Genomic DNA, 11,910 nt, shown 5'->3' with positions numbered 1-11,910 from the left:
AAGAATTTTAACGAGAAAATAAGCAGTTTCAGTGTACATAAAAAATTTTATTCGAACTTTGAGACAATTTTAAGTGCACATCTGGATTTTATTCGAACTTTAAGACATTTTAAAGTGTACATTTGGATTTAAATCAACTTTTAAGGAGTTATTAGTGTAAATAGTGCAGTTTTATTCTAAAAATAAGCAGTTTTAAGTGCATCGTAGTAGTTTTTATTGTAAGTCGCAGTTTACTCCGTGGTCATTTGTAAGTAATTTTAAGTCGCATTCATCTAATTTTAAGCAAACTTCAAGTAATTTTAAGTCTAAATTAGTTGTAAATCATACGTATCATCACGTTAGCCCTGCAAATCATAAAAATAGGCCGTTTTCGTAGTTTTAAGCCGATTTTGTTGCATAAGGTGAACTTTAAGTAGGAAACTCCCTCCTTCGTCCTTGTCCTTGTGCGTCCTTCAAGTTTTGAAGTCATTTGGTTAGCGTCATCTTGGCAGTAGGCAAATGCAATCTTATCTCATTTTCTTGTAAAGCAACCTTCTCGAGTCCTAATCTAAATAAAATAAAGTTCTGTTCAGTTTTCAATGCTTGCGTGCATTGTCCTGCTTCCTAAAAATTAAGGCGTTTTGTTGCATACACATTTACATATGTACATGCATTGTGTAACAGAGTTGCATTGTACATACATAATCTAGTTAGGAGAATTTGTCCCTCCTTATCAAACAATAGTCATTGTCCTGTCAAATTAGTCTTGTCCTTCCTGAAAGTTAACTTTTGAGAATAGTTGTGCAATTTAAGTGAACTTTTATCTCGAGTTTCACATTTAAGGGAAAAATTTATTCCGTCTTTGTGGTGATTTATTCTAATTTTTCCTGGAAAGGTCGTTTGAGAGATTAGTGGTTATTTCCTTGAGTGATAAGGTAGTTGCACTCTAAGCGTCCTTTTTCCTTCTTCACTTTTTTGGAAAAATGTCTCGACCACCGTCTCCACATACCCCGCCACCAATCGTCCATCCTGTCCCTGCTGCAGTAAATCCTCTGAAACTTGTTAAGTACCTCCGTACTTATGATGGGAAATCCGATTCTTCTGAATTCATGGATCGACTTAATGCCGACTTAGCCGAATATAAGATTAGTCATGAGTGGATATTTAGAAATTTTGATCGAATTTTGGTAGGAGAAGCATTAGCCTGGTTCGATTCTATTTCTCCCGTGTGTAACTATCATGCACGATTGCCTCATGCCGATTTCTCTCGTCTTTGGAAAAATTTGAGCGACGAACTTAGGGCATTTTTCAACCATGACTCTCTCCTGAATTCCCATAAAAAAGCTAATAGACAATTGCGATATACGGATCAACTCGACCCTCAGTCTTACGTTACCCAGAAACTGACACTTTTGCGAAACATTGACCCAACAATGGATGATGACAAACGAGTAGAACAATTAATCAAAGGTCTCCCAATCCCCCTTCAAGTACAATTTGCTGCAGTGAACATCAATTCTCAACTATCAATTAATTTTTATGGAGATTCTTTTTGTGTCCAAACTTAGCACATGATGTAGTTTTTGGTACTGATTTTCAATACGCATACCACATTACAATAGATGTAAGGCGTAAAAGACTAAATTTTGGTGTTAGTGATGAAATTTTTGATCAAAAATGGTGTGAAAAAATCCCAATCTCATTTCACCCCATCATGGTAGGTAGTGATCCTAACTTATATACCACTGAAGTGTTTCAAAATCCCACTCCATACTTCCCACCACGATCCAACACACCACCGCCGCCTTCACAATTAACTTCTTTGTATGTGCAACCCAAAAAATCTGCAGAAAATCCCATTTTTTCGAAAAATACTGAAAATCCTCCTCCCCATGTTAATAAGAATAGGGAGCAAGTCAAAGTTAACGAAACTCGCCACTCCCTAAACCTATTGTAAACACTCACGTAACAGCACAAAACCCTCCTAAGCCGAAAAAAGCCGAGAAAATTCCAATAAAAACTCCAAAAATTGCCGTTTTTCCTCCCCATGTTAATCATATGGACGATTCCACAGCCGACAATACAACGCACAGCACGTTTTCCCTTCCAAATTATGATTTTGAGTCAATGCCGAGTACTATTACTGCCGAAGAAGTTGTTAAAATTAGTCGTACATGCTATATTAAGCCGAATTCCATGCGTAGAATAGACGTTTTTGTTAATAGTACGTATTCTGGTGATATTCTCATTTTGCCCCGTCGTGAATTAGAACGTAGCAAGCATGTAGCCATTGGAAAAACTATTATTACGCTTAAAAATGGTACTGGTTCTACTTATATCGCTAATTTAACCAACAAACCTGTAAACATATGTCAAAATACTCCTATTGGTAGTTGTGAAGAGTTTTCTGACTCACAAATTCGATGTAATCTAGACGATTTAGAACGTGTAAGGTTAGAATCACTACTTTCTATGCATAAAAATCCTGAAAATGAGTCTCCTGACGAACAAAATGACGAAAATAATGCCGAAAATCCTCCTCCCGAGTTCCTATCTCACGTTAGAACTGGTGAAAATCTTTCTTCCGAGCAGAAACACGAACTAGAAAAACTTTTGTTGCATTATTCCGACATTTTCGCATCATCAACTGAAGACGTAACTCGTACACATCTCGCCAAACACTATATTGACACCGGAAACGCAATGCCAATTAGACAGCGTCCATATCGTGCTTCATTTAAAGAACGACAAGAAATCGCCCGTCATTGTGCCGACATGTTAGACCGTGGAATCATCGAACCTTCAAATTCTCCTTGGGCATCCCCCGTCGTGTTAGTCGCGAAACCTGATGGTTCGTGGCGTTTTTGTTGTAATTTAATTTTAATTTCAATAATTTTTGTTGTAAAGTTGAATGAAGTGTCCAAAAAAGACAGTTATCCAATGTGTAGAATCGACGATGCGTTAGACAGACTTAATGGTGCTAGTATATTTTCAAGCATGGATTGTGACCAAGCGTATTATCGAGTCGAAATAAACGAAGACGACAAGGAGAAGACCGCCTTCGCGACCCCTGATGGCCTCTACCAATGGCAGGTCATGGCCTTTGGACTCTGCAACGCGCCCGCCACTTTTTCCCGCCTGGTAGACAGCGTTTTAGGCCGTTTAAAATGGACCATCGCGTTGGTATATTTAGACGACATAGTTTGTTTTAGTCGCAATTTCCCCGAGCATCTTGAGCATCTTTCCCTCATCTTTGACGCTCTCCGTGCCGCAAATCTCAAGTTAAAACCTTCGAAATGTTCATTTGCACAGCCAAAACTGTTATATTTAGGCTACGTAGTCTCCGCAGACGGTATGGAAGTGAATCCCCGCAAAACTGACGCCGTACAAAATTCTCCACCCCCATATCTCAAGAAAACGCACGCTCAAAAGGTGAAAGCTGTCCAGAGTTTCGTCTCACTGTGTTCTTACTATCGCCGTTTTATTCCTAACTTCTCTAAAATCGCCGCCCCGCTGAGAAAACTCACCGAAAAAGACCAACCATTCCGCTGGGACGATCACTGTGAAGACGCATTTAATAATCTAAAATCTAAGCTCGTAAACCCCCCAATCTTAGGTTACCCCGATCACGAATCTCCGACCGAAATCCACTCAGACGCGAGTAAATTAGGTCTCGGAGCAACTTTGGTGCAGATTCAAAATAATGTACCCCGGGTAATCGCATACGCATCACGTAGTTTAACTAAATGTGAAAAGAACTATGGTGCGACAGAGTTAGAAGCGTTAGGCGTAATTTATGCAATAGAACACTTTAAACCGTATATTTGTGGTCGTCACTTTACTGTCGTGACGGACCACCATTCTTTGTGTCATCTTCTCCGCATGAAAGACCCAAAAGACCGTTTAGCACGCTGGATTATGCGCCTCCAACCGTACGATTTTGAAATTCGACATATTGCTGGCCGTATTCACACGGACGTAGACCCTTTGTCCCGCAATCCCGTGAATCCCCCGAACTCTAAATGTGACCCGTTAGAAATTGCGCGAGCATTTCTTTAGTCTACACACCGACAAATCTAAAAATACTAACTTTACGTTGAGTAAATTGGCCGATTTACAACGTTCTGACCCTAAATTAAGTCTCATAATGTCTCAACTTGACGAACTAAATCTCTTCCCAAAACACCCCGAAGAAATATTAAAATCTAAAATCGCCGACTTTTCAATCCGCGATGGAATTCTGTGTAAAATAAGTTCCGACGAAGATACACCATTATTTTTACCCTGTATTCCCGCTAAATTAAGATTAAAAATATTAAAAGAGGTTCATGATGGAATAATAGGTCATTTAGGATTTTTTACGACGTATTCTTTGTTAAAATCGCAGTATTATTGGCCTAATATGTACACTCATTGTCATCGATATGTAAGGTCTTGTCAGAAATGCCAATTTTTCAATAGACGTAATTTTGTCACCCCTGGAGAGTTAAAGCCAGATCCACCGCCGAAAGTCCCGTTTCAACGCATAGGCATCGATTTTCAGGGCCCATTTCCCGTCACTTGGCCCCATCGTAACAAATACATTTTTGTAGCCACTAAACGTAGACCACTTAACGAGATATGTAGAAGCTTGGCCGACTAAAAATGTAGACACAAAATCCGCAATCTCTATTTTGCAAAAACACGTCCTAAATCGCCATTCTTGTCCCCTTGAAATTGTCTCTGACCGAGGTAGCTCTTTCACGAGTCACGAATTTAAAGAATTTTGTCATAAGAAGGGTATTAAACTAAAATTAACTGCCCCGTACAAGCCTGACTCTAATGGCGTCTGCGAACGAAAAAACGCAGTCATCAAGGGCATCATTGCAAAATATGTAAATGAATCTCACACCAATTGGGACCAGTTTGTTCCAGCCGCCGCCTACGCCGCCAATATTGCCGTACACAAAGTCACAGGAGAATCCCCCTTCAAACTCGTCTACGGGAGAAATCCCATCCTCCCGTCGCAAGTCGAAAATCCGTTCCTGATCGTGGAAGACGCCCAGTTCGAGCCAATCGCCCTCAGGACACGTCAGCGCGCAAATTGGGCAGGAGCCCGAGAACGAACAATTGCATTCCAAAACCTGACCAAAGAAAAATTTGACCAGAAACACAGACAAATTTCCTACCCCCCCGGAGCAAAAGTCCTCCGCGTTAATCACGACACCCGTGCCGGTCTCGTCGGCGGGTGTCGTGCCGAAATTAGAGAAATTTGGGATTTCTACAAAATTTATTAAAATGGTTAAATCAATTTATGCAAATGCGAAAGCTCAAATTAGAACTGCAGATGGAATTAGTGAAAGCTTCTCAATAGAAAAATCTGTACTACAAGGTGAAAGCCTATCGGCCAAACTCTTCACAATATTTATAAATGACTTATTTAAAAAACTTGATGAAAATGGTGTTGGAGGGATAAATGTTGGATTGTTAAATGTAAAATGCCTAGCCTATGCAGATGATCTTGTTCTGCTTGCCACAAGTTCATTCGACCTTCAAAATATTATTAACCAAGTACAATTGTATTTTAGTGCTAACGACTTAAAAGTAAATGTAGCCAAAACAAAAGTAGTTACTTTTCGAAATTCTATGAAAAAGTATATCAAACCCCAATTTTTTTTGGGAGATGGTGCATTAGAGACAGTTAAAAAATATCAATACCTAGGGGTAAACTTTTATGATAATTGCAAGTTTACTCAAACAGGTATAGACTTTATTAAGAAGGGACAAGTCGCTGAGAAACAGTTGCATTCTTTATTCTTTAAAATGAAATTGAAGACTTTACAAAGCAGACTCGCACTCTTTAATTCACTTGTAAAATCGGTCCTACTTTACTGCTCCCCTATATGGGGAATGGACGTTCTGCAACAGCTCTGTGTATTTCAAAATAAATTTTTGAGAAATATTTTTTATGTACCACAGAAAACACCATCATGGTTCTTACGGTTAGAAGCTAATGTAATGTCAATCGAGATACATGTAGTAAAAAATACTTTAAAATTCTGGGAGAAGATCATCTTTTCACCTCACTCCTCTCTTATCAGACAGTGCTACGAATCACTAAAACAAAACTCTTCTAAACCCAAGTCAGGTATTAAATCAAACTGGTATGATAATTTTAGCAATTTAATGATAAGATGGAAGAGTGAGGATTTGTTATGTGATTTACCTGAAAGCTATAATCTGGATAAATGTATGCAAAAATATATTAAAATAAATGCATCAATAGGTCTAATCTGTAGTGAATCTGTACAGCATGATATAAAATCTATGCAACAAAGTAAAGAAATGTCATATTATAATAAGATATGTACACATATTAAACAATTTGATTTTATGAATTATGACTTAGCGTGGCCTATAGTAAGATGCTTCATTTAATGTCGAGCAAATGTATCCCAAATTATATGTGGTAAATTAAATATAAAATTCGCAAAGTTAGAGTACTTTTATAATAAAATAGATGACCCAATTTGTAAACGGTGTGATTGTGAGAAGGAGGAGGATACTTTCCATGTACTATTCTTGTGCCCAAGATACAATTATTTAAGAACTAAATACCTGGGGAAAGTATTTATTAATGAAGATGACTGTGTAAACTTTCTATCCAACCCAAGCTCTGAAACAATGTTAAATGTATATTTGTTTTTCAAATGCATAATTGAAACAAGGAATGAATCTTGTTAATTGTAAAATTTTAGCTCTCTAGTTTTTAACCTAGCAATTAACGTTTGTAAGCCCATAGATCAAGACCATACATACATATGTAATTTATTTTATATAATTTATGATTGTAAAGGCCGCCGCCATATCAATCTATGAATGAATAAACTACTACTACTACTACTACTAATTTTCAGGAAACCTGAATTTCTGAATGAAGGAAAATATTTTAAAATACAAATTTCGAAATATCTACTAAAATATTTATGTTTAGAAAAATATTGGGTAAATCAGGAAAAGATGTACGAAAAATAGTCTAAATATGTATGAAACTATGTGAAATGTACGAAAACCCTAAAATATGGAAAATATGGAAAACTACCTATGTTTGAATATTTGCGATCGTGCGTAGATAGGATGTCAGTATAGAGTAAGAATTAAATGATTCGACAAGCAGATCCGCCGACTATTTCAAAAGTACAAATACTTAATTGGATTATGTTCCCCACATGAAACGAATTAAAATTTCCTTTGGGGGGGTTATGAGAATAATGGGAGATAAATGTGGTGCACATAGGGCACAGCATATCTATGAAATGGGTTGATGAAATTTCAAAAACAAAATTTTGTTACACTCTCTGGATCAGTACCCCGATAGGTTTTTCGAACTGAGGTGGAATTCCGACTTTGAGGGGTTTTTCACAGCGACGCAAAATTGACTCAGAAATTAATTTTTCGCTATAACGAAAAAGTATGACGAAATGTTCATACATTAGCTTTTCACCAATTTTTACTACATTGCAAATTATTAGTAGTAGAATAAAGGTTAAATTACCCAGAAAGTCGAAATCGACCTGCGTGACCTTTTTCGGGGATCGAAAGGTCACAATGTCAAAGGTCACATAGCCACATAAATGGGGTATCGTTGGAAAGGTATTGGCGAGAGGATTCAGAATATGTATACTTTGTGGGGTCTGAAACCACTCCCTGCAAACAAAGAGCCAAAAGAATATTTTTGAGTTTTTCCCATGCATGCTTCCGTGTTAGCTCCCAATCCACTGCTGTGTTAAATTCTGGACAACTGCCGATTTTCGTTCTTTGGCCTCTAGACTTGCAGGGAGTGGTTTCAGACCCCACAAAGTATACATATTCTGAATCCCCTCGCCAATACCTTTCCAACGATACCCCATTTATGGGGTAATGTGACCTTTGACATTGTGACCTTTCGATCCCCGAAAAAGGTCACGCATGTCGATTTCGACTTTCTTTGTAATTTAACCTTTATTCTACTACTAATAATTTGCAACGTAGTAAAAATTGGTGAAAAGCTAATGTATGAACATTTCGTCATACTTTTTCGTTATAGCGAAAAATTAATTTCTGAGTCAATTTTGCGTCGCTGTGAAAAGCCCCTCAAAGTCGGAATTCCACCTCAGTTCGAAAAACCTATCGGGGCACTGATCCATAGAGTGTAAAAAAATTTTGTTTTTGAAATTTACTTTTTTACGTACATACATAACCGGCGTCTGATAATTATATCACTAGTTTGTGTGTAAACACATAGTAGCGAAGTTTCAATATGGATCACTTTAATTGTTAGCATATAATTAGTCAATAAATAATTGCATCAGTTTGAAATTGTCGCATAGCAATTCTACATAGTCGGACCATAAGTTCCCGTGCATGCATTTCTGGTGATAAATCACAAAGTATTAGAGCTATTTGCTAAAAATTTTTATGGATGAACAAGATCTTGCGTACAAGCCCCTGGACAAAATCTTGAAAACTGAGTTATGATTTCTAAACAATATTAGTGCCTTGTTCATCCATAAAAATTTCTAGCCAATAGCTCTAATACTGTGTGATTTATCACCAGAAATGAATGTACGGGAACTTATCCCGTGCGTTTCTGAGACTTGGGATCCATTTGGGAATCTGAACAGTAGATGGATCCTTACGGATCCCTTATGATTACAGTATATTTCCAATAAGATGTGATGCATATATGCATTTCATGTAAAAAATCCAATTGGAAATTTTTATACAGGAAAATGACTGTTAGGTCCCCAATGGAATTGCTAACGTTAACGGGATCTGATTGGAACATACTTGCATTACAAAACTCAATATCCCATCTGAATTAATCATATTGGATTTAGACGAAAAGGCATGAAATATATCAAGCATCCCCGATAAATACTGAGCGGCATATTTGGAATTCACTCCTCGTCATGCTTTTTTAGTTTCTCTTTGGTCAGCCTAAATTACTCGCTCTGGTCAATTTTCTATTCTTTTAAATATACCTGCGGTGACATGACCCACGTATGTTGGGAGGACGAAAGCTATTTTGAATTCGGAACAACGTTCGAAGATGTATCGACGCTATCCGATTTAAAACATTAAAGGGTGAGCTTGATATTCATCATATTATTGATCTATATGGTTAAAAAAAACATGAAAAAACCTAAAAGAAAATGTACTGTTTTTTATAGATTACACAACGGAAATTTTCGACCTGAAACCAAATACTGTTGAGTGGTTAACTTTTGAAAAGAAGCTTCACAATATTCCTGGGGATGCCAGAAAGAAGATGAATCGTCTCACAGGTCTGGCTGGAAATTCTACGATCACGTCGCCGGAATTCAGTTGTTCGAATTCCTATGATTCAGAAACGAGAGTTGAGGAGTACCTCAACTTGGTAGGGGAGAATTAAGAATAGTATAAAATTTATTAATTGGATTCTTGTATAAATAAATACATTGAAGTTTTAATAGTCGATATTTTGTTTTTGTTCTGGGATTTATTTTAAGATATCCAAAGGGAATTTTGATGGTTTTCATATATTATATTATCATACTGGATACTGTTCACCGATATCATATATGCCGAAGTGGAATTTTTCTGCTAAAATTTCGAATGGGAATCAATGGGTTCGTATTTGAGAAAAGTGATGGGGAATCCTTCCCATTTTCCCAACACTGTTTCCCATTGGGCTCTCCCTAATGGAAACAGTGGGAATGAACTGCACGGGATGGTCCGAGTATGTACCTGAGTTTAATTGGTACCCATATTTTTTTAATCGTGTAAGTTAACGTACCTCTTCCCTAAATGTTTGACATTATTTACAATCAATTGCATGAAGGAAAAATATTTACAATGCAGCTACATATGTACATATAATCGAAAAAGTTTCAAAATTTCCACACGACTTCTGCATGAATTATTCTCATCATTAAATAAAATTCCAGCAAAAACATTTCAATCTTTACAACCAAATAAATCACAGTTTTTAAAAGGCACCACTTCAAATTTTTAACGTCTTCCTTGACCTGGAAACGCTCGCCAGGCGGCCACCCCATCACTCGTCCCAAGCTCCTTATGACACCTGATTTTTGAAATTGTTGCGTAAATAATTTTGGTTTACACAATTTTTGGGAAATGTTTTCAAAAATCTTAAATTCCTACATGCATACCTTTTACAGCTGTGTATGACATCATGATAGGCATCAGTCGCCGTTGCACATTCCTTTGAACAGAACATCGCCCCAGTAAAAATGGCCATACAAACGGCGCCTGATCCAAGTCCTATCATCCAATTTGTTTTTACCGCGATCGTGATGGTGCAGAGAATGGTGAGAAATCCAAGCAGAATCATGGTACAGGCGTATCTCGAGTTCATTAGATCTTTAGCCTCCTTATTCTCCATGACCTTGGTTTCCGTTTCCATGGAAATTTTACAGTACGGACATGTAACTAAGATTGGCTCTCGACCGTTTTGCACAATTTGAGAAGAAATTCCAACAAGTGCTTGGACCTCGTCTGCTGTAAAAGTTGCGGGTTGGGCGCAAGCCGGGTGAGATTCTATGTCGTACATAATCTAATAAAAATTATTATTGATGCTAGTTCAATTTGGTCTGGTCAGTTTGATCCCAAGAGAGATCAATTTGGTCTGGTTTTTTAATTAACCAGAATAAGTTAGGTTGACCAAATATGCCAAACCAAATTTCCAAAGACCACACTGACCCTACCAAATCTACCGGACACTAAAATTATTAACGGCAATTTAACAAATACCAGTACAAAATATTTATATACGTAGTCTCTCACCTTTGGGAAAGCTAGAAACTTTACGAGTGCAGTCTTCAAGGCAATGTGTGCGTATCTAGTAGAACAAAATTCAAACAATTTAAAGTCTTTATTTCGTAATACGTATTTACTTTTTAGCCTGCGGTAAGGCTTATGTAATTATCGCGGTGTCCGTTTGCCGTGTTTCTATCGATTACGCTCGAAAAATGTGTATTGTCAACTTGAAAATTTACAAAATCGTACAAAATGCAAAATAAGTTCGAAGATGAGCAAATTCGGTAAAAAAAATAAATTTTTATGTAATATGCCACCACACGGGACTCTGAATTTCCCTGTGGTTGACAATAACAACAAGTGAGGGTATTTCTTGATAATTTAAATCCGGTGATGCTTCCGTAAAACCCATTAATTTTAAATTAAAGTACAAATTATAGTTTAGAAATAGAAAGCTGGCATAGCTGTAACTTAGCAAAAAAATAAAATGACAAAATTTTTGTCTTAGGAAATTTTAGAATTTATTGTTCACGATACAACTACATACATAAGTATTTTTCGTAGAATTAGATGTGGTAATGTAAATAAACATGAGCTGGTTGGATTAAAAAAAATGTTTGCCATGAATGAACTTTTACATTTTGGTTAAATTTTGGTTGTTACGCGAGATATCGTTGTTTCGACAGAATTGGACTGTGAAATGAAACCTGAACCTATGAAAAACATATGTGCATTTTAGATATGCATATTTAGAGGAGACCTTGTTTAAAAACACTACACATTTATATAAGGACAAATAAGTAACTGGACATGGTTATTTACAATAGATGCAAGACATAAGGCTAATAAAACCTAAGTACTGGTAGCAAATTTGGTAGCAAAATCCCTACTTGTTCCAACTTCAGGGGGTTAGTCCATATAGTACGTCATCAAAAATTCTCGAGTTTAGCACCCGCCCACTCAACGTAAACATTAAGTGATAGGGAATTTTAACATGGGGAAGATAGGAAACCACCCACCCACTAAAATAATGACGTAAGGGATGGACGTTCCCTTGGAATATGCATCACAGAAAGACCGGCTGCAAACACAAACAAAGTTTCTTGGAACTGCTGATTTCTAACTCAATCTACGCAGTTACGTGCAAACATG

The 11,910-nt window shown here is 37.1% G+C and overlaps 1 long non-coding RNA gene across 1 annotated transcript; it reads left to right on the top strand.

The window, feature by feature from the left end:
* Positions 1–8,613: 8,613 nt before the first annotated feature.
* Positions 8,614–9,456, top strand: LOC118433748. The gene is made up of 2 exons (XR_004833549.1): positions 8,614–9,084; positions 9,171–9,456. It is a non-coding gene; the product is annotated as an uncharacterized LOC118433748 (long non-coding RNA).
* Positions 9,457–11,910: the final 2,454 nt, after the last annotated feature.

The sequence above is a fragment of the Folsomia candida genome, unplaced genomic scaffold (assembly GCF_002217175.1).
Source record: "Folsomia candida strain VU population unplaced genomic scaffold, ASM221717v1 Fcan01_Sc098, whole genome shotgun sequence".
Classification (NCBI taxonomy): domain Eukaryota; kingdom Metazoa; phylum Arthropoda; class Collembola; order Entomobryomorpha; family Isotomidae; genus Folsomia; species Folsomia candida.
Note: the sequence above shows the minus strand (reverse complement) of the source record. Positions and strands in the feature narration are given on the sequence as shown.